Source organism: Podarcis muralis, chromosome 7 (assembly GCF_964188315.1).
Source record: "Podarcis muralis chromosome 7, rPodMur119.hap1.1, whole genome shotgun sequence".
Taxonomy (NCBI): domain Eukaryota; kingdom Metazoa; phylum Chordata; class Lepidosauria; order Squamata; family Lacertidae; genus Podarcis; species Podarcis muralis.
In genome coordinates this window covers 21,218,735-21,239,674 of record NC_135661.1, presented here as the reverse complement: position 1 = coordinate 21,239,674, position 20,940 = coordinate 21,218,735, and the positions used below count along the sequence as shown (strand labels likewise).

The following is a 20,940-nucleotide window of genomic DNA, read 5'->3' as shown; positions in this document are numbered from 1 at the left end:
AATAAGAACACAGAAAAGAGCCCTGCTGGGTCAGGCCAGTGGTCCCGTTTTCACAGTTGCCAGCCAGGTGCCTATGAGAAGCTTGCAGGCAGGACCTAAGGACAACAGCAACTCTCCCCACTACTGCCTTCAAATTATCCCAGGCTGCTTTTGACCGTGGAAGAATGAAGGAAGGAAGAAAAAGTGTTTGGTGCTCCTGTTCAGGGTCAAATGTGCCCTGCAAGAGCAGCCCCCAACATTGAGCCATGGTTAATTTCCATAACATCTGGATATAGGGTCCAGAACATCATTCTGTTTTAGGTCTTCATCCCTGTTCACAGAGCTGCCGACCCAGTCTTTCTATAGACTCACTAATGAGAGCATTCGTCTAGAATTTGAGGGCATCTCCCCCCTTTTGTAATTAATCTCTGCTGGTGGGGCAGCTAAAACACTCAGCCATGGCTGGATGGAGAAAGGAAGGGAGATGAAGGGAGGTGGTCACCAGTGCTGTACTGCACCAAGCAACCCCCAAAGAACAATGCTTGACTGTCCTGTGCTTGCAAATAATCAAATAAATAACAAATCTGATATTGGGGGTTTGGTAGACCACAATTAAACCATGGTTCTTTCAAAAGCCATATATGTTTGAGGATTAATGCAGAAGTATGGAATTAAGGGTTGGTGTTTCTGCTATGGGTCAGTGGTGTATCTATACAGAGATGACATCTGGAGTTGGTGATAACACCCACTAATTATTCCTGTGATGTGTTTACATACCCCTCTAGGGTAGCTATTCACACATTACCCAAAGAAAGCAGAAATGAATCACAGATTTGCATCGTGTTGGCATATGTTAATTTTTAGGGGCAGGTGTAAATTTAGTGACTCAGAACATATCCAATGACTCAGAATAAACCCACTGAAATAAACGGACCAAAGTTAAGTCATGTCCAGTCATTTCAGCGGGTCCACTGTGAGCAAGGCTAGCGCTGGATGCAACCCTGTATTTCAAATAGACAGGCTGGGCATCTCAGCATGACTCTGAGCAAAAGGTCTGTGTGGTTGCTTAGTCTGTGGTCCAGAGGCCAACTGCTGACGGACAACTCCAAAGTTTACCAGATCTCCCTCCTTAGGGTTCTCAATCTTTAAACCACTCATAGACCAGACAGCCTTCAGGTAGAGGACTGCCCTCTGAAAGTACATGTGGCAACTGTAGACCCCTGATAGCTTAATAAGGCAGTCTTCTTCTTTAATGTTGATCATCCTTTTGGTATGAATTTGTAAAAAAATGCAGGGCTAGCACCTCTTCTTAATAGCTTGCATCAAGATAAAGCAGCTATTGTGTTATTCAATGCAAGCTCTAACCACACTTGGGATCATTAAGGCCTCATTCACAGCATGCACCTTTAAACAGTCATGGATTCCTCCCAAAGAATTCTGGGAGTCGCAGTTTTTTAAGAGTGCCAAGGAGTTGTCAGGAGAGCTCTATTCCCTCAACACAGCTACAATTTCCAGACTTCCCTGTGAAGAGGGCTTGATTGTTAAACAACTCTGGGAAATTGTAGTTTTGTGAAGGGGATAGGGGGTCTCCCATCAACTATCAGCACCCTTAACAAACTACAGCTCCCAGAATTCTTTGGTGGAAGAAGCCATGACTGTTTTAAATGGTATCCTAGTGCTTTAAATGCATGGTGTGGATGTGGGTTTAAACCCTCTAGTACTTGGACTTCAACTATTTACAGTGCAATCTTATACATGTTTACTCAGAAGCAAGTTGCACCATAGTCAATTGCACTCACTCCGTGGTGCTAAATGCATTTACCAGATTGTGTCCTTAATCCTCCCTTATTCGCTTTAATTGGGGTCTAGCTGGCACCAGTGCCCTTTCAGTAAAGTCCTCCAGTTTTTAAAAAGGGATGATTAAAGCTGATTAATTTGCAAAACATCTACATATCTCCCTTTTGTTACAATGTCTTTCCTGGACCTGATAGACGGAGATTTGTTCTCTGATTCGCCTCTCCTTACCATGTAATTATTTCGACCATGGTCATTTGTGCCAATTTGTTAGCTAACATGTCACCAGCGGCTGTTATAAGATCCACAGTGTCAAAACACTAGCGCTGCGCCATTGTCCTTACAGAACAAAGCAGAAATATTTTAAAGAAAAATAACACCCCCAAACTGAGACTTATTTCTCTTTTTCTAATGGAGAGAGAGCATCTGCTGCTTAAATTTCTTACTGGTTATCATCTTTTTTTCCTTTTAAATCCATGAATTATTGATGCTGCAGGGGGGGTGAAATGAACATGGCGGGGGGAATGAAAGGGGGAAAAAGTCTGTCTTTTGTGCAGGCTAAATGGAACATGGCTGCCTGTCGACGGGATTTGATTTGCTTTATCTTTTTTGACAGTTACCTAATAACTGGGAGGAGAGGAGGTGTAGCCATGCACTTTTGGGGCTGGGTGGTGAAGAGAATGCAATAGCTTCCCTCAATGGGTTCACCGTTTGCAAGTAGGACCGAAACTAATTTACTCCTGAAAAATTCACCTCAAAATTCTCCTCTTGTCAGTTTGGATGCTGAATACTCTACACATCACCCCTTGGCAATTGTGACATTTGCTCAGTGTTCACCTGATTGTTGGCTGCTCCATCTGGAATCCCATGATGCCTATCTTCAAAAATGTGACAAAACGTATTTGATTAGGAGTGGACATTTGTCAGCCATCTTTGTGGGCCGCCCTTACAAAATTCTCCGGGTGGCTCACGACAGGGAAGCAAAGCAGTTAGCCAAACAAGGCAAAACCCAACCCAACAATGATAGAGGAGGACATGGAATAAGGTTTTGCACTTGTCAGGATTTCACCTCTGACCATGAGATGATGGTTTGTGTCGGATGGTTCCAGGGAGATGGTGGCTGGTCAGAGCATGCATTTGGTACCTGCCAAGCAACAGTACTCAAATTTCAAAATTCTGAGGTAAAATTTACCTCAATATTCTGAGGTAACATTTACCTCAATATCCTGAGGTAAACTTTCACACTTGGGGAGTGAATCCCTATTGAAAGGGGGCAAATGTTAACATCTGACATATGTTGAATCTTTACAGAATAATTTGCTTCAGCTCTGCATTGAAGAGGCAGGAACTTACTGTGTCAGAAATATCTGGCTCCTTGAGCTTTATACATGGGGGAATGCAAACTTGGTCCTTCTGGCATTGTCTGTTCTGTGGTTTATTGTCTACACTGGCTGGCAGCAGCTCTCTGGGCTTTCAGCAGAAATCTTTCTCAGCCCTACCTGGAGGTGCCAATAATTATGTTCAGGGCCCGAACAGGTGCTCTGCCATTGGGCTGTGGCTCTCACCCTAAAAAGACTCTAATCATTATGGTTCTGAATAAAGGGCTGGTTTTAAAAAAGAGACAGGAAGTTCCAGATGTTGTTGAACTAAACTCACATCAGCCCCACGAAGCATGGCCAACTATCAGGAGCAATGGGAGCTGTAATCCGACTCCCAGAAGCCCCACAAAGCATGACTACTGGTGTTGTCCACCAAGCAACCTCTGGACAGCCAAAGACTCTCTATTCCTGCTGTACATTGAGTGACAGAGGCTCTTTATACGATTTCAGGCTTTCCCAGTCCTACCTGGAGAGGTAGGAGCATAATAAGAGCCCTGCAGAATCAGATCAGAAGGCCCATCTAGTCCACTTGTTCTTACAGTGACCAACCAGTGGCCAACCAGGACCTGAGCACAACTGCAACTCTCCTTGTTGTGAGTCCCAGTAACTGGCATCCAGAGCCATGCTGCCTCTGGCAGTGAAAGGAAAGCACGGCCACTGTGACTATTGGCCGTTGCTTGCCTTATCTTCCCTGCATTTGTCTAATTTTTTTTTTTTTAAATCACAGGCAGATTCCATAGTTTAACTGTGAATTGTTAAGCCTGGAACCTTCTGAGCGCAAATCAGAGGCTCTTCTACATTGCCGATGAATCTTGAATATTATCTTTCTGAGAATCTTTTTCCCTTGCGTGCAATTGAAAGCCATTTGTCCCTCTAATAAAATATGAAATGTACCCCTACATTCTGTATAAGACAGGGACACACATTCACACACACACACACACACACACACACACACACACTTGTTGATTTCTTGTACCTGGGGCACTTTGCTGAGATTCATAGTACAATGGCTTAAAAATTTATGCCACAACTCCTTTTTAAGACATCAAGGTTCAGCCTCTCGTTTGCAAAGGTCACTTTACTACCAGGTCCAAAACACACACTTTATAGTTGGGTTGGGAAGGAAGTAAGGACTAAAATGGTCTATCTGATGTTAGAGCAGGCCCAGTAAATGGACATGACTTAGGTTCTTTAATTTCAATGGGTCTGCTCTATGACTTAATTGACCAGGAAGCTGGTTTAGATCAGATCACCAAGCCTTATGAGGAAGGGTTGGGGGAGTTTGGTATGTTCAGCCTGAAGAAAAGTGAGAGGTGATATGAAAGCTATATTCATCTGTCTGAAGGGCTATCACATGGAAGATGGAGCAAGCTTGTTTTCTGCTGCTCCAGAAGGTAAACCAGTGGATCCAAATGACAAGAAAGGAGGTTCTGGGTAAACAGTAGGAAGAACTTTCTGAGTGTAAGAGCTGTTCGACAGTGGAACGGACTGTCTCTGAAGGAGGTGTGCTCTTCTTCCTTGGAGGCTTTCAAACAGAGGTTGGGTGGCTATCTGTCAGGGATTCCTTAGCTGTGGTCCCTGTAGTGCAGGGGGTTGGACTAGATGGCTCTTAGATGCCCTTCCAACTTCTATTATTTGTCTATCTAGCTGGGTATCTACTGTCTAGCTATCTACTCTGACTGGCAGCTGCTGTCCAGGCTCCTAGGCAGAAGAGAGGTCTTTCCCACAATCCGTGATCTGGTCCTTTTAACTGGAGATGTGATCTGGAGCCCATGTGTTTAACTGGATCCCTTGCAGCCCCCTCAGATACTTTTTGCCTGGGTGCAATGTGTCCTTGAACACTGATAATGTCTCTTGCTTGTCTGGACAGATGTCAGAGAGAAGTATGTGAGTGTGTGTGGAAATATAAGAACTGGAGGGAAATTGAAAATGGGAGAAGCTGTATTTGAAATATTTTTTGCAAGCTGTTGGTAAAAGATAATAAAGATCTGGTGAATTCTGCCGTCCGGATTTTCTTCTGTTGTAATGTAGCATCTAATACGTGGCATGCAGAAAAGGTAACAAGACCGTCTTAGCACTGGCTTTTAGCCTGCACTTCACTTTCCTTGTCACATTCTCTCTCCTTAACATTTCCTTTTGAAAACTAGCCACCTATTCCGGCTAATTGTGCTCACTGTTCCTTGCACGAACAACGATCCTGGGATGTCATTGCCATCTTACTGGGCAGCATTGGATGTTTCCTGTCTTTCTAATACTGCCTGGTAATGATGATTATGGCCTCTCATGCCCAGCACTGGAAAACGCCAACGGAGAATGCAGAAGCCAGAAGGTTAGTGACCAGCGAGGGTGGGGCGGGGAGGGCAATGCACGATAACAATTCAGATAATTGAAGGATTGGGGTGGGGGGTGGGAAAGGCCCCTATCAGTCATAATAATGGCATACCTAGCCTTGCAGTTGGCAACCCACAGGAAGGATGCTCCACAGAGTGTCCTGATCAGATGTTCCTCTTGAACCCAAGGTCAATTGGTTGAGCAGTTGGCTGGAGCTCAAGATGCACTGACTGGAAATTTAGTTGGAGCCCAGGACCCAATGATTGGGCATGTTGCTGGTGTCCAAGATTCATTGATCCTCCCTCCATCTCAACATGGCTACTCTTCTCCTTTTGCACAAATTCAGTTGGAGGTAAAATTGTGAATTTGTGTCTTGCAGGAAGAGGTGGGCCAATCTGTCGATTTCATTTTCTCTCAGTTTCTTATATTACAGATCCTAGCCTCAGTTCTGCATATTGCATCCATCAGCATACACCTTAGTATGCTCTTCTGCCTAACATACATGTTTTTGCAAAGCAATTTCCCCATAAGTAATACATTTTGTGTGATATTTTCGCCAGTGTGCACGCTTCACCCCAGTGTAAGCATTATTGTACACATTTTTTTTCAGTTGGAGAACTGCATTGCAAAATTAAGAGAAGTGCGGATTTTGAAGGATTGCTGTGTTTCAGTTCTCATATAGTATTGGGAAGGGTGACTTAGGCAGGTTCATCATCAAACGAGGAATGAATCAAATTTCTCCCCTCATCCCTATTTACATGTTAAGGAGACTTGTGGTTAAGGAGGGAGGCCTTGCCTGAAGATTTCAGCTCCCTGTCAAAGCCTTCAGCTGGCTCTGTTGATCACAATTCAGAGCAAATCTGAAGTCAGGCTCCCAAGCACATAGAATTCCTCTGGGTTTGACTCATTTCTAAGTTTGGAGCTGCCTTCTCATGGTCTCCAGGGGGAGCAGTGGAATCATAGTATTGTAGAATTGGAAGGGACTACAAGAGTCATCTAGTCCAGCCCCTGCAATGCAGGAATTTTTTGCCCAGCCTGGGGCTTGAGCCCAGAACCCTGAGATTAAGAGTCTCAACTGAGCTATCCACATGATCCCGAGAAGGAAACCCTACGTGGCCGCCATTGAACCCTGATCCTGCTGGATCAGGAAAAGACCCATCTAGTCCAACATCCTGTTATCATGGTGGCCAACTAGATGCCTTCTAGAAGCCCACAAGAAGGAACCAGGTGCATCAGCAACCTGCCCCACCTACAATTCCAAGCACCTGCTATTCAGAGGGACACTGCTTCCAATGATAGAGGTAGAACAAAGCCATCGTAAGTGTTGAACCAAAGGCTCCTTTACATCAGGGATGGGGAACCTGTGACCCAGTGTTCCCCTTAGCCATGCTGAGGCTGGTGGGATTTGAAAGCAGAACAACATCTGGAGAGCCACAGGCTGCCAATCTCCCCCACTCTCAGATCCCTCTTTCATCTTTTCCCCTCCCTAAGACCTCAAACCACCAGCTTCCTTATTCAAAGAAGCTGTAAATAATGATTTACAAGGATGTCTTTGGGAAGGTGCTGTTGCTGTTAGATATTTCAACTCTGATCACAGGTATTCTTCCACACCTGGCAGGTGCAAAGTGAGAAATAAATCTCTCTGTGTGTCTGTCCCTCATTCTCTCAAACACACACACATTCCTCTGGTACTGTTCATTTAAATTACTGCCCACACTTACATTGGGGGTGTTATTGAAAAAGAACTTAGATACCTACCAGAAAAATAAACTGTATCCTTGATAAATGTAAACATGAAATATAAATATAGTTTCGTCATATCATGGATATATGAGTCAATTGCTGCATAAACAACATTGCTTAACTTCTTAGGTATCTTTGGTTACAATTATATTTTAGGCTCAATGTCAAATTATAGGATTGAAAATTATATATAAGGATGGGCAATGTTCTTGGCATTTCACATTCTAATAACTAGCAGATTGATATGTTTTGGGTGCAGGTCCTTCAGTATCTATTTTCTAATATGTAAGTTTTGTCAACAATGCTGTATCTTATACATTTTTATTTTACCTTTGCAAGCTGTCATCTGACTTCCAGTTTCTTGCTATGACTAGTCTGGCTGCAATGATCATAGCTGTTGCAGGTTCCCAATCTTTCTTGCTTGCTGTGCTTTACAAATTAAGAGAGAGAGAGATTCCCCTGCTTCCAAATCTTCAAAACACCAAATCTAGGCACTGTTCTGCTAGCGATGGATAATAGAATACTTTGCTTTAAACTAACTGTTAACCTTTTTGACCATGTAAATGATCCTAGATCCTAGTCTTGCGGGCCAGATTTGACAGGTGGATGGGACAACCCACCTGTCAACCACCTGATGTCACAATGAGGAGTGTTTTGAAGACCTGAAGTCGGGACTCCAAAGAGCCTTGTGTGGTGCTTTAAAGAGCCCAAGAAATGGGCTCAGCTGAGCTTTACTTTAAGGCTCCTGAATGTCCATTGGCAGCTGTGTCTCTATCTGCCCTGTACTTGACTTCAGATAGGAAGGTGGACATGGGTTGTGGAAAATACGCTTGTGGGCTGAGTGTTGCCCATGGGGGTCAGAGGTTCCTCATCCTTGACATAGATACTACTAAATTGAGATCAAATCCAACATTCTCATCTTCATTTCCTTTGTTTGGGTTCTTTTAAACCTCTACCCCCAGGCCCCCAAAATAATAATAATTGATTTTTCCACTCCTTTCTTGGAAGTCAGATCTCCAGTTTATCCATTGTACATAAAAGGTAATTACTTCATGATCCAGATGGGAAAGGGGGGGGGGATATTTTACTCATAGATTTCTATAAGAAATGGATTCTTGCAAGAACATTAATGGATGCCCCATTTTGCCACCAGCTGCTGTGATGATGCTCCTCTGTGGGCATCTTACTAGACAGTGCTGGATTTTCTGAATCTACTCTAACACTGTCTGGTAACGATGTTTAAAGGGTGAGCCAAACTGCTGCAGTCATCAGACGGCTTCCATGACCAAGAGCAAAGAGGTAAGTCTGGGTGGAACTTACATCTGGTGCCAGTGGGCAGCAAGTACAGGTAGATGCTTGGGCCCCACTCTTGGCAGAAAATGTATAGGGAAAACTTGGTCAAAACCAAATCAATCATGTAGCCTTTATATTTTTCTTGGCTTTTGCTAAAATTGTGGTGTAACTTAAAAGCAGCACTCCTATGGAAGAATGGTGGAACAGCCCTCTAGATACCCCAAGGAGTGGAAGGCTGTGTGTTCCCTGTCCCTTTGCATAATAATAATAATAATTTATTATTTGTACCCTGCCCATCTGGCTGGGTTTCCCCAGCCACTCTGGGCGGCTTCCATAGAAACCAAAAAACACTAAAATATCATACATTAAAAACTTCCCTGAACAGGGCTGCCTTAAGATGTCTTCTGAATGTCAGGTAGTTGTTTATCGTTTTGACATCTGATGGGAGGGCATTCCACAGGGCGGGCGCCACTACCAAAAAGGCCCTCTGCCTGGTTCCCTGTAGCTTTGCTTCTCGCAATGAGGGATCCGCCAGAAGGCCCTCGGCGCTGGACCTCAGCGTCCGGGCAGAACGATGGGGGTGGAGACGCTCCTTCAGGTATACTGGGCCAAGGCCGTTTAGGGCTTTAAAGGTCAACACCAACACTTTGAATTGTGCTCGGAAACGTACTGGGAGCCAATGTAGGTCTTTCAAGACCGGTGTTATGTGGTCTCGGCGGCCGCCCCCAGTCACCAGTCTAGCTGCCGCATTCTGGATTAGCTGTAGTTTCCGAGTCACCTTCAAAGGTAGCCCCACGTAGAGCGCATTGCAGTAGTCCAAGTGGGAGATAACTAGAGCATGCACCACTCTGGCGAGACAATCCGTGGGCAGGTAGGGTCTCAGCCTGGGTACCAGGTGGAGTTGGTAGACAGCTGCCCTGGATACATATCCTACCCGTTTCCCCCTTTGCTGGTTAAAAGAAGTCTACTTTTCTCCAGGGAATTCCCTAAATTCTGAAGGCAGCCCTCAGTCAGCACAAAGTAAAGGGACTTTAAAGGGCCTAAAAGGAGATAATCATTTTTATGCATGCTTCCTAGAACTCTTTGCAAGAAAGTTAGGATGTGCATGCCATTAATAATAGAGATTACTGGAGTGGTGGTTTCACCCAGTTTATCCTGCCTTTCTCAAAGCAGGGAATAAATCTTGCTTCCCGCGTTGTGTCTCAAGAAGCTGGATTGACTTGCAGGAGGTGGTGCAAGTGAGTTAGTAGCCCAGTGAGTCATCTTGGGTCACACCCAATTAGGCCCCTCCAGAAACTTGGCTCTTGTTCTGCAGTTCCACCTACCTTCTTCCAGGAATCACGAAGATGCCGTCCCTGCATCTTTAGAGTTATATCAGCACTCCTTCAGCTACAACCTTAGATAAACTGCATCCCCTCATTTGACTCAGGAGCAACCTTTCCCCAGCATTCTCCTTTCTTGGGAGATGATTTATTTGAGAGCTTAGAAACAGTGAATAGGTTTATGCCACACCCAGCTGTAGACTTAAGAATGGTTGCTTGTTGGCAGGACTTGTTTTGGCAAGCAGGAGCAGCAATCGCAGGAAGCTAAGCCACCCCGTCACTCAGGCATACCATGACAGCAGCATTATTCAGACTCTGGGCTACTTCAGCTTTGCATGTATCTCTGGATCTTCGTGTGTGTGTGTGTGTGTGTGTTTAAGCCCCATAAGTCTCCCACAATGCACTCCAAACATACAAGAGGATCTTTCACTGCTTACACTGTCATGCTGGAGACTGACAAGGAGAGCCTGGCTGATGGATCAGGCCAAAGGCTCATCTGGTTCAGCATCCTGTTCTTCACAGTGGCCAGTCAGACGACTCGAGGAAGCCCACAGCCAGCACATGGAGGCAGTGGCGTAGTGTGGGTTGTCAGCACCCGGGGCAAGGCAAGTAATTTGTGCCCCCTAACCCGTGGATTTGCGCCCCCTAACCCGTGGATTTGCACCCCCTAACCCTAACCCCCAGGTGTTGTGCCCAGTGCGGCCAGCCCCCCCTGCACCCCCCACGCTACACCACTGCATGGAGGTAACCACCCTCCCTCTTTGTTACTCATAAAAACATGAGAAGGGGAAGTCTGAGGTCCATGTCAGCCAAGGTGCAAACAGGGACTTGAACAGAGCAGCAAAATGGGGTGCAAAATTCAGGTGAATTTTGTAGCAGGAAATGTGTAAATAGGACTTGGCCAAGAGATCTGATTTCCCAGATTGGAAAAATCTGTGGCTGCTTATTGATGTGAGGCAGTCCATGGCAGTGGTGCTGCTGGGGAGTGCTCTTGCACATGAAAATGAAGAGGAGGTGCGCAACATCATTTCTATGCGCTGTGAAGCATGGTCAACAGAAAGTTGTCAGTTACGTAGTCTAAACCATAGGGCGATTCTCCTTCATCTCAAGCCTTATTGAAACGAATGGGGGCCAGGCAAGTTGTCCAGTAGCCAACATCTCTTCCTTCCCCACACCCTACAATCCACGCTTCTGGTCCTGGTGCTTTCCTCAACCTGGTGCCTTCCAGATGTTTTGGGTGGCTGCTGCGAGTCGTAGTCTGAAAACATCTGGGGGTTTCCTGGTTCAGGAAGGCTATTCTGTCCTACAAATCGATATTGCCCATGCACCACTGTTCTGAAGCTTGAAACGCTGCTCCCACAATAGACGTATGAAGCACATTAGTTCCCCACAAGAATCCCGGGAGCTGTTGTTTACCCCATCACAGAACTACAATCCCCAGCCTCTTTAACACACTACGGTTCCCCGGATTCTTGTTGGGAAGCCGTATGCTTTAAATGTGCTCTAAATGGGTGGTGTGGATGCAGCCAGAGACTCTCCTTCACCCAAGGAAACAGCCTTCCACGCATTAGCGTGGAAAACGGGCATTACATTCAGATTAACAGCCAAAACTCTTGGACAAAACTTTTTGAGAAGAGGCTCTGTGTGCGCCTGTGTTTGAATGATGATTTCAGGCCCACTCAACCGTCGGTCGGTGCCGTTCCAGAGTTTTGGAGAGACTTTCGGAAACAGCAGCTGCTTGGAATAGAAGAGCGATTTATTTTTGTCTCCGCGCTAGTGGGTTTGCACTGGATGGCTGGCTGGTTTTCCTTCTTCCTTCTTCTGAGGATTTATTACTCATGGCAAACGCTAAGTAGCCAAAGGAGAAGAGCGGGGAGGGAGGGAGGCAAGGGGGAACCGGACCTGCCGTTGAGATTCCTTGTTACTGATTAACTGCTCGCAAAACAGTTGAGGAAATGGTGTGAAATGTGGATTGACCCTGCAAATTGACTTTTGTCGGAACAAGAGTTCTAAAGCAGACCAATATTATTATTTTCACCTCCTAAGGAAGCCCCAGCACATAAAAAAGAAGACTCCCAAATGATTTGTATGGATCAAGAGGCACACTTGACTCAAATTTTCTCCCATAATGCTATAACTCACGGATGTCCAATGAAGCTGATGGTTGGGCAATTTGGGACAGATAAACTGAAATCTTTCTTCATGTCACTCATAGTTAAACTATGGAACTCACTTCCACTGGAAGCAGTGATGGCCACCTACTTGGATGGCTTTAAAAGTGGATTGCACAATTTTTTGGAGGAAAGGGCTATCAGTGACTACAAAACCACAGGAGGGAATAGTTCTCTTTTGCTTGAATCCTGTTTGCCAGTTTCCCACAGGTCAGTCACTGTGGGGACAGGATGCTGGACTAGATGGGCCATTGACCTGATCCAGCCGTCTCTTCTTACATTCTTACATTTACTCCTGCTTGGAAAGCAGAGTTGTAGAATTCTAACTCATTTTTTGTGCTCCAAAATTCGTGTATGTGTGTGTGTGTGTGGTATGCGAGTTTACCTAAGGTGCCTGGATATCTAGTTTGTTCCTTCTCCATCTGCCATTGACAACTCTTGCCTTCCCACAGGGCCGATGGCGTGCCGATCGCTGTCTTACCAGACAAAGTTAGATCTTAGCTATCCCTGTCTAATACTGTCTGGTAATGCCGTCGATGGCACTGGCAAAGTCTTCGCCGTGAAAGAAAGAGGAAGATAGGTCTGTTTTAGGCGGGCAGCTCTGGGGTGTGTACCAGAGATTGTTCCATCAGGTGCCTGGGTTTGTTTGAAGTGCCCGTTTGAGTCTATGGGCCCAAAGTCCGCCTTTATCGCTCTCATGTCAGCCCCATAAAGTCTTAAAGAGAGGAATAAAACCCTTGATAAGAGAGAGGTTGTACAGGTGAACAGCCTCACATGTCCCTATCACCCAAGCTTGCCTTTGCTGATAGGAGGTGGTTCTTCAGCTCCAGCATACACAATATTTAGCTGTGTCAACAGCAACACAGAGGCCTCTTCCTGTTTTCCTAGACTGTAAAGCTGAAATGAGACATGGAGACGATCTGGCTGCTGCCGTAAGAGGAAGAACTGTGGTTTGTTGACAGAGCACCTGCTTTGCATGTAGAAGGTCTTAGGTTCAATCCCCGGCATCTCCACATAGGGCTGGGAATGTCCCCTCTCTGAAACCCTGGAGAGATGCTGCCAGTCAGCGTAGACAATACTGCTGTAGATCAATCAATCAATCAATCAATCACCTGGCTCAATTTTAGACAGCTTCATATTGTCTAAGTAGTACCCAGCTACCTGTCACTACTCCTGCAAAGGTATAATTGCATGTACTACATCCCTTGCTTACCCTTCCTTGCCTTTGTACCCATATGGACTAGAAGCTTGCACCGTTGTTGTCTTAATTAAAAGATGAGATTCTCAAGAAGCTTAATTCTACATCCAATACAATGTTAAGCACTTTTTGTTTTATTTTTTTGCATGCCTGTGGTGTCACAAACTACTGAGCCACAGTGCCTGCTTTGCATGCAAAATGAGCCAGGCTCAATTTTTGGCATCTCCAGTCAAAAGGATTGCATTTCTTTGGTCTTTAAGGTGGCATCTTTTTTTTTTTTTTTTTTTAAATAATTTTTATTGCATTTTTTCAGACATAGACAGAAAAAAAGAAGAAAAAAAAGGAAAGAAAAAAAAAACAAAAAGCAGATACAAAGAATCATAACCTTTCAACAACTTATTTCTATCGAGCTTCCCCACATCTCCCGCACAATGCATTCTTAACAATAAATTTATCAGCAAATTATAACCTTGTTTCGTGTGTTTCTTTTATACTTTCAATTGCAGTTTAAGTTTAAATCCCTTGTTGTCCATTTACTCTAAAAACAGAATATATTATCATTTTTAACATTTAAACATTGATTCTTTCAATAATGTTATCCAATTCCGTAAATGTTGCATTCTCATTGCTGGGGCTAGCATTTCAGATTATACATCATTTTATAGTTCATATAACTTATAAAATTTTTGCAAGTAATTCTTGAATTTTTTCCAGTCCTCCTCCATTGCTTCTTCTCCCAGGTCTCGGATTCTGGCAGTCATTTCGGCCAATTCCATGTAGTCAATCAGTTGCGTTTGCCACTCTTCCAGCGTGGGTAAATCTTGAGTCTTCCAGTGTTTGGCGATCAAAATTCTTGCTGCAGTGGTAGCATACATAAAAAACGTTCTATCCTTCTTTAAAACCTTTTGGCCGACAATACCCAAGAGGAAGGCCTCCGGTTTTTTAGGGAAGGTGTACTTAAACACCTTTTTTAACTCGTTGTAGATCATTTCCCAGAAGGCCTTCACTCTTGGGCAAGTCCACCAAAGGTGAAAGAATGTTCCTTCAGCCTCTTTGCACTTCCAACATTTGTTATCAGACAAATGGTATATCTTAGCAAGCTTGACTGGGGTCATGTACCACCTGTATACCATTTTCATAATGTTTTCTTTCAAGGCATTACATGCCGTAAATTTCATACCGGTGGTCCATAACCTTTCCCAGTCTTCAAACATGATATTGTAACCAATGTCCTGAGCCCACTTTATCATGGCTGATTTAACTGTCTCATCCTGCGTATTCCACTTAAGCAGCAAGTTATACATTCTCGATAAAACCTTGGTCTTTGGTTCTAACAATTCTGTCTCAAGTTTCGATTTTTCCACCTGGAATCCTGTTTTTTTGTCCAACTTAACCACCTCGTTAATTTGGGCATAATGAAACCAATCTCGCACCTTATCTTTTAAATTTTCAAAGCTCCGCAACCTCCAATTGTCACCTACTTTTTCTATTAGTTCCCAATATTTCGGCCAGCCGGTCTCCATATTGGGTTTTTTCCACGCCTTAGCCTCCACTGGTGATAACCACCTCGGAGTCTTACTTTCAAGTAAGTCTTTGTATTTCAGCCAGACCATAAAAATTGCTTTCCTGACAATATGGTTTTTGAACATTCCATGTGTTTTTGCCTTGCCGTACCACAGATAAGCATGCCATCCTAACGAGTTATTAAAACCTTCCAGGTCTAGGACATCTGTATTCTCTAATAGAATCCAATCTTTCAACCAGCAGAAGGCTGCCGCCTCGTAGTATAACCTTAAGTCTGGCAGGGCAAACCCCCCTCTTTCTTTTGCATCAGTTAATATTTTGAACTTTATTCGGGGCTTTTTGCCCTGCCAGACAAACTTTGAGATATCCCTCTGCCACTTTCCAAAACATTCCACTCTGTCCACGACCTGCAAGGTTTGAAATAAAAACAACATTTTTGGCAAAACATTCATCTTGACAGCAGCAATTCGGCCCAGCAAGGAAAGCTTCAGTCTCGACCAAGTTTCCAAATCTTTCTTAACTTCTGACCAGCATTTCTCATAATTGTCCTTAAACAAATTCAAATTTCTAGGCGTCAAGTTTACCCCCAGGTATTTCACTTTCTTAACCACAGTTAACTCTGTTTCCTTCTGAAACCCCTCTATTTCTAAAGGCGTCAAGTTTTTCCCCAAAACTTTAGTTTTTTGTTTGTTCAACTTAAATCCTGCCACCCGACCAAATTCTTGTATCAGTTCCAGAACTCTTTTTGTACTAGATTCTGGCTCCTGTAATGTTATTACTAAGTCATCTGCAAATGCTTTCAGTTTATATTGTTTCACTCCGACCGTAATCCCCTGTATTTGCCGGTCCCTCCTGATCATGTTCAGCAAAACCTCCAGGACTGATATAAATAATAGGGGGGATAAGGGGCACCCCTGGCGTGTTCCTTTTTCAATATAAAACTCCTCTGTCACCACATTGTTCACTATCAACTTAGCTTTTTGTTCTGAATAAATTGCTTCTATACCATTTTCAAACCCTCGTCCCACTCCCATCCCTTCCAAGTTTTTCTTCATAAATTTCCAAGAAATATTGTCAAAGGCCTTCTCGGCATCAATAAAGATTAACACTGCTTTAGTGTTAATATTTGTTTGTAAAAGTTCCAGAATATCGATAATATTCCGAGTATTGTCAAACAGATGCCTGCCAGGAAGAAAGCCTGCTTGGTCCTTATGAATTACTTCATTTAACACCTTTTTCAGTCTACTTGCCAAAATGTCTGCAAATATTTTGTAATCCACATTTAGGAGTGAGATGGGACGGTAATTCCTAAGTTGAGTCTTTTCAGTTTCCACTTTGGGTATTAAGGTGGCATCTTAAAGCAACTGTTTGTTGCTTTCATTTGCATGGCCTAGCAAAAGAAGGAAAAGAGATCACTGCTGGGCTCAGCCATTCTGTTGCCTAATGCTACAGTAACTTTCCTGTGTCTCCATTAATTTTGTGTTGTCCGTATGAAGTTCTCCTCCAAATCATTGCCTTCCTACCCTCTCCCTTCCCTCAGCTTGCATTCTTTTTACACCAGGGCTATTCCAAAAAAAGAGAGGGCATGAGAAAGTCCAGACCGAGGTAGGGAAAGTGTGGTTTGGAGAACATCATATGGACAACAGATAATTAATGGAGGCATGGGAAGATTAATTCTTTAAGCTGTAGTCCCTGCATGGCAAGGGGTTGGGCTGGATTACCCATTGGGTCCCTTCCAACTCTACAATTGGATGAGCCTTGAATCTAGCCTAGCCTTCTCAAAGCATAGCTACTTATACTGAAGAACAGAAAAGCAGGAAGGAGTTATGCCAAATGGTAAGAATTGCCGGCTAAATAATGCAGCTTTTCTCACTTCAGAATGTGAATTTCCCAAGTGTGAAAATGTTAATTGTTTATTTTCATGAACACACACACACACACACACACACACACAGCCCTGACTTGGAGCTGTGAAAAAGTTGCACGCATGAATATTTACTCTGGAAAACCTGCAGTGGCAACATCCCTTGCCGCCACCCCCTCCACACACCTTGCCGTGCAACTAGCACATGGCCCGGGAGGCAAATCTTTCTAACCTTCCTCCACATAGGAACGGAACTGATCAGATATTAAACAAAGAGATCTCTATGGACAGTTTTGGGAGAACAAAGGGTGTCCTGTGCTCCCTTCTCTGGTCAAACAAAACTAACTCCCGAGAGTGAACTTGGGACCATTTCCCCAACTTACAAGGGCCCCCTTCCATTCAATGAATGATTTCTTTGACCAGGGGCGGGGTGCCGCCAACCCATTTGACCAGACTGGCTGGTAGGCCCCCCTCTGATGTAGCCCATGTGAGCACACACTAGGTCATTTAAAAAAGAGAGAAAAGCTAACCCTAATAGGCAAAAGATAGGCAGGGGTTTCTCAGGGATGTTGACTCAAGTAGGCAGGTTGACTTGTGAGCTAATCCTATTTACTGCCTCTCTCTTTCTGTCTGCCTTTCTATCTCGCTGGACCCCCAGGTACCTGTCCTCTTCCCCACCAGATGCTACCAGGCTCCGCCCATACCAAACCAAACTCTACACCCTGATCTGCCAGGCATCGCCTTTTAGTTCCCAGGCTCCACCCTCCCCAAAAAAGTCTCAGAGTCTAAGGAGGCTCTGCAAACCCTGCTAGGGACCTCCAGAGTCTCCGAGACATGAATCCACCCCTCCATGTCCCTCTTCAGAAAGGCCTATGAAATGGAGGCAATGGTATACCATAGACTCCCCAAGCAACCCTAACTGTTTGTGCTCAGCTTCTTCCTTTTGTAGGAGAGAGGGGGGGAGTCTCACATTCCTCTGGGTGGTTCCGAGCTCCCCGTTCCCCGCTGCCTCCTCCAAGGGTCTTTGAAGTACGCAAGTGTGTTCTCCGAATTGAAGCAAATTGGCCATCTTTTCTAACATTTGCTCTCTGCTAATTACCTTAAAGAACCTCCAATGTCTCCGAGCGAAATATGTTCTCTGGTGAGATGACTCACAAGAATCTCTCTCTCTCTCCCTCTCTATCCAGCCCAGCCAGTTTGGGAGGGCGGGTGGGGTGTGTTTTATGAAATGCTCCAGATTGTAAAGCGAGATGGGGGCGGGGAGAGAGAGAGAAGAGAGGAGACGGCAGCTTTGCCTTCTCAATTACCATTAATTACCGCATTTCGTATTGATGGATTGAATATTGTGCTGCCAATATTCCAGGCCCTGTTTTATCATCAAACACCACATGCCTGGGAGGGAGGTGCCTGCATCCCATCTGTTTTCTTCCTGGTTCCGCAAATCAAATGCGATTCCGTTGACTTTGGGGGCTGCTCATTTATATTCCTGAGCGTGCTGTAAACATTGTTTGGCTTTCTTTCTCTTTTTCTTTTCATTTCTGTATATAAAACACTCCCTAGCTGTACAATTCAAATAAAATGTGACGTTCCAACTCAGTTTTCGTATTGCATTTATTTTTCAACTTCGTATTTAAAGCATTTTCTCATACAGAGAATACCCTTGCCAGATAGCTGGAATTGCACTGAACCTGCTGGTTTACTCTCAGGCGACTAATACCTGGGTCTGAAAACAGAGGAGGTTTTGCACTTCATCAGGAGACATTTCAAAGAATCAAGGGGTCACCCAATCTAACTTTTGCCTCTAACACAGGATCTGTTGCACAAGCGGAGCCTCGCAGTAAGAGTGCCATTGGCAAGCGAGATGCACCACACAGATATTCCCGGAGCATTCAGCTCCAGAGGGCTGCAGTACATGAGACACTACAGCGTTGGCAATCCGATTATTATTACGTTTATATCCCAGCCTTCCTTCAGGGAGCCCTGTGTAGCAAACTTGGTTCTCCCATTTCGTCCTCACTGCAACCCTGTGAGGTAAGCTGGGCAGAGAGAGGAAGGTTAGTTCAAGGTCACTCTGTGAGCTCCGTGGCTGAGAGGAGATTTGAACGCAGGTCCGATACCAACACTCTCTGGGAAGAGAGACTGTCGCTCCTGTTGTATCACCCAGTGGTCATCTCCTGTTGCCCTGAAAACTGCCTTCCCGCCTGGAGACCAGTAGGATACAAAACCAGTATATTAGTGAGAATATTAAGCTATAGAATATTTCCCTCGGACGTTCTCATTTCTAGGTGGAGGTTTTCCTTAAGAGACATCGCTTGGCTTTCCTAGTGAACCACCACCACCACACACCCCTGCAGTTTGCAGTGGTACAATCCACAGGAGTTGCCACATTAAGTGCAAAGGGACAGAAACCTTTGCCATACTTTGATGCTGGAGGGGGTATTAAAAGCTTAAATGGAATTTAGCTTCCACCCCGCCGCATGTTCACACCTGCAGCTGCTTCCTCATTCCACCACAGCAGCACGCGGATGCATTCATAGCCTTTTGCACAGTGGTTAAGAGAGCACATGGTTTGCACGCTAAAGCCCTCATTCTCTGGGTAGGGCTTGGAATTAACCCCCCCCCCAAAAAAAACCATTGGAGGGCCATTGCCGGTCCGTGCAGATACTGTGCTAGATGGACCAGTGGTCTGATTCGCAAATAAAAGCTGGGAAATCATTTTCAGCCCTTGCAGAGAGATTTCTTCGTAGGGAAGCATTAAAAAATGTGGTTTCCCCCCCCCCCACCTGGAGAAGGTCCCAGCACCAATTGCCGGCATCTCCAGGTTAGCAAATCAGGGGTCTTCCTCATGTGCTCTCTGTAACCGAGCTATGGCATGCTTTCCCAGGTAACATCCCCTTTCTTTGCCTGCCAGAAATCAAAGATTCCTCAATGCTGTGTCACCTCAGCTCAGCAACAACCACGTAACACTTAAGCCGAGCTTTATCCTCCCCGGGAAATCCAACCCCTTGCAAGGAATTGTGGGAGATGCAGTTCTCTGCCTGCTAACATTGTAAAATCCGAAGATGGGGGGGAAAGCTGAAGGGAGTAGCAGTAAAGCACACGCAAACTACAGATATGTACGTTTGCTTTGCTATGCATAGACTCCAAGCCTCCGAGGACAAATATTAGGCCACTGTTACGAGGCTGGTGAGCCAAGGAGAGGCTCGACAAACAGAAGGAGTCACTTTCAGTTAGAGCAGTGAGTTCTGTTTACAAGCCAACGTCTCCTTTACCTATACCCCCATCCATCGCAAACCATTCACGTCTGCAAGAAACTGTGATGTGTCACACAAAGTGATGGTTAGACAAACACAGAAAGGAGGGGAGGTGTGTGTGATCTATAGAACAAGGGGGAAGGTATAGTCTCAGAACGGGAGGATGCAACTCTCTTGATATCCAGCAGCCTTGTTTCTTTCCCCAGACCTTGAGAATCTTGTTTTTTGCAAGGTCCAAATTGTGCAGGCATTGCATATGGAATATTCTAGGGTTTTTTATTTTTAAAAAGGTATGTTCTAATACATGGATACCTTGAATATTAGATATAGATATAGAAACAGTTGCACATCATGCTAATCTCTGAGTGGTGCTTGATTCCAGGCGTTTATCCAGGGTTTGGTTTCCTTGGATTAAGGCAGAGCGGAGACAGTGGCGTCTTTATGATATACTGTTTAGTTAGACAAATATACAACCTGAGTCTACAATGAAGGGACTCGCAGCTTTAACACCGCAAAGATCTTGCTTCTCCCATAGCCACAGCCTTGGATTCAAAGGGAAATCAAGCATCTCTCTCGCTCTCTCAGACTTCTGCCTGCCTCCTCCTTATAACCCAGCCCTCACACACCTCGACTGTCCCTTTTGTCCTTCTAACTGCCAGCCAGTTGAGGGAGCCACCCCTTTGCCCTCTGGCACAGAACCACTTCCTTTATCATCCTAAGAACCCGTACTCAGGGCCATTATCAAGAAGCTGGACTGGCTATTCCAACAATTGTATCCTTGCTGGTTCCAGGAATTAGAAGGGACTCGGGCATAAAGCCTGACCCCTCTTCCACCTGCAAAAAAACCCAAGCAAAGCCTCACAACAACATTGGAGAGCCACTGCCAGTCAGTGTAGACAATATTGAGTGGTCTGACTTGTTATATGGCAGCTTCCTGTGTCTTAAGGGAAGGGCTGTAGCTCAGGGGTAGAGCATCTGCTTTGCATGCAGAAGGTCCCAGTTTCAATCCCCAAAATCTCCAGGTTGGGCTGGGAGAGACTCTCTGCCTGAAACCTTGGAGACTTGTCGCTGGTCAGGGAAGACCA

General features: G+C 44.9%; 1 protein-coding gene and 1 long non-coding RNA gene across 7 annotated transcripts in view; both read left to right on the top strand.

The window, feature by feature from the left end:
* Nucleotides 1-20,940, top strand: part of TTLL10 (tubulin tyrosine ligase like 10) — a 212,774-nt gene that overhangs the window by 125,507 nt on the left and 66,327 nt on the right. The window lies entirely within an intron of this gene.
* Nucleotides 9,086-18,197, top strand: LOC144328384 (uncharacterized). Its single transcript, XR_013393580.1, has 3 exons — nt 9,086-10,411; nt 10,589-13,473; nt 16,085-18,197. It is a non-coding gene; the product is annotated as an uncharacterized LOC144328384 (long non-coding RNA).